This window comes from Zea mays, chromosome 2, assembly GCF_902167145.1.
Source record: "Zea mays cultivar B73 chromosome 2, Zm-B73-REFERENCE-NAM-5.0, whole genome shotgun sequence".
NCBI classification, from domain to species: domain Eukaryota; kingdom Viridiplantae; phylum Streptophyta; class Magnoliopsida; order Poales; family Poaceae; genus Zea; species Zea mays.
In genome coordinates this window covers 176,583,671-176,585,956 of record NC_050097.1, presented here as the reverse complement: position 1 = coordinate 176,585,956, position 2,286 = coordinate 176,583,671, and positions in this window count along the sequence as shown.

Sequence of the window (2,286 nt, the reverse complement as noted above, 5' to 3'; positions counted from 1 at the left end):
GCTTCAAACAATTTTGTCTTCTCCATATTACCATATCTCTAGAGTCAATAATTTTCTATGAGGAACTACTGAACTCAATCACTTGCTGCCGTTACTCAACAGTTTTCTGTTGAGGTCTATCCCGTAGAGGTAGTCAAATTGGATCAGTGATCGATTTCTAGGTTTCGTCGTAAACCTAATTGGTTACTTCCAATTACGTAAATCAATAGTTCAAACCGCACTCAAAGGTAGGGCATTTCCATTGATATAGGAACTTTTGTACCAGAAACAATAGTATCTCCAATTATAGCCCCTCTGGGATGTAAAATATATCTCTTCTCACCATCCCCATAGTGTATGAGACAAATGTATGCATTTCGATTAGGGTCGTATTCTATGGTTATGATTCTACCAGATATGTCTTTTTGATTCCGTCGAAAATCGATTTTACGGTATAGGCGCTTATGACCTCCCCCTCTATGCCTTGCGGTAATGATTCCTCTGGCATTACGACCTTTACCACAACGGTGCCGTCCATGGATCAATTTATTTCGTGGATTGGATTTCACTTGCCTGTCTACGGTTCCCTTGCGTGTGCTCGGGATAGGTGTTTTGTATAAATGTTTCGCCGTATTATTAAGTATTCTCCTTTAGTTCGTTTCTCTATCTAGAAGTGGAATAGAATAACCCGGTTGAAGGGTAATGATCATACGTCTGTAATGCATTGTATGTCCCAGAATAGGTCCCATTCTTCTACCCTTTCCGGGTAGTCGATGGCTATTCATAGCTACTACCTTAACACCAAAGAAGAGTTCGACCCAATGCTTTATTTCTGTCTTAGTGAATCCCGATTCGACATTAAAAGTATATTGATTCTTTCCCAATAAACGAAGACTCTTTTCTGTAAATACTGCGTATTTGATTCCATCCATAAATCGACTTTCCCCCCCTATGCTCTGAGTTCCAGTATCGATAAGAATTCGAGTTCTTATTGTTCTTATGTTATGGTATGAATATACCATACCAATTCGTTATGTATGAATGATGGATGAGATTCCATGGATAGAGAGCTAATTCCAATAGACCGTTCCCGTTCGCGTGCATCCAGCAGGAATTGAACCCGCAAATTTACCAATTATGAGTTGGGCGCTTTAACCATTCAGCCATGGATGCTTAACAGGGATCATCGTACATCGTAAATAACCAATTTTCATATAGAAAGACATATCATAGAAAAATGAAATCGAAAATATTCAGAGATGGCAAATATTCGGAGATGACTATGAAAACACCTCTCCGGATCCTCGAATTGAAAGAGAGACTGAGAGGGATCAAGAATCCTAATTCTCGCTATTTGGAATGGATCCAATTCTATTGAGTCTGACCCATAGTGATCATTTCTCTTTAGCAAAGAATGACCTTGGTTATCAAAGGATTGAACAACCGAGATCCATTTACTTATGATACCTAGTTGACATTGCTAACAAGGATCTAATGAATTATGAGTTTAATAGATTCTCTTTAGCAGAAAGACGTATATTCCTTGCTCATTATCAGACAATCACTTATTCCCAAACCTCGTGTGGGGCTAATCGTTTTCATTTACCATCTCATGGAAAACCCTTTTCGTTCCGCTTAGCCCTATCGGGTATTTTAGTGATAGGTTCTATAGGAACTGGACAATCCTATTTGGTCAAATACCTAACGAAAAATTCCTATTTTCCTTTCATTAAGGTACGAGGGCTTCTTATTCCACAAGAACGAAAGCACCTTTTCATTCTTTCATATACTAGGGGTTTTTACTTGGAAAAGACAATGTTCCATACTAAAGGATTCGGGTCCATAACCACGAGTTCCAGTGCACTAGATCTTGTAGCACTTAGCAACGAGGCCCTATCCATTAGTATTCCACATAAGAAATCCATTATAGAAACTAATACAATTAGATTAGCTCTTCATAGACAAACTTGGGGTTTGCGAGCCAAGATAAGACCGGCTCGGGATCATGGGACCGTTTTCTATCAGATAGGAGGGGATCTTGTACAAAATAGACTTCTAAGTAATAACCCCATAGATCCTATATCTATCTATATAAAGAGGCAATCGTGTCAGGAAGCGGCTTTTTCTTTGGCCAAATGGTACTTCGAACTTGGAACGAGCATGAAGAGATTAACGAGACTTCTTTCTCTTTTGAGTTTTTCTGGCGGACCGGTCGCGCAAGATCTTTGGTCTTCCCCCGGAACCGATGAAAAAGTGGGTCGCTTCTTATGGACTCGCTCAGAATGATTCTTCTCTATCTATAGTTCA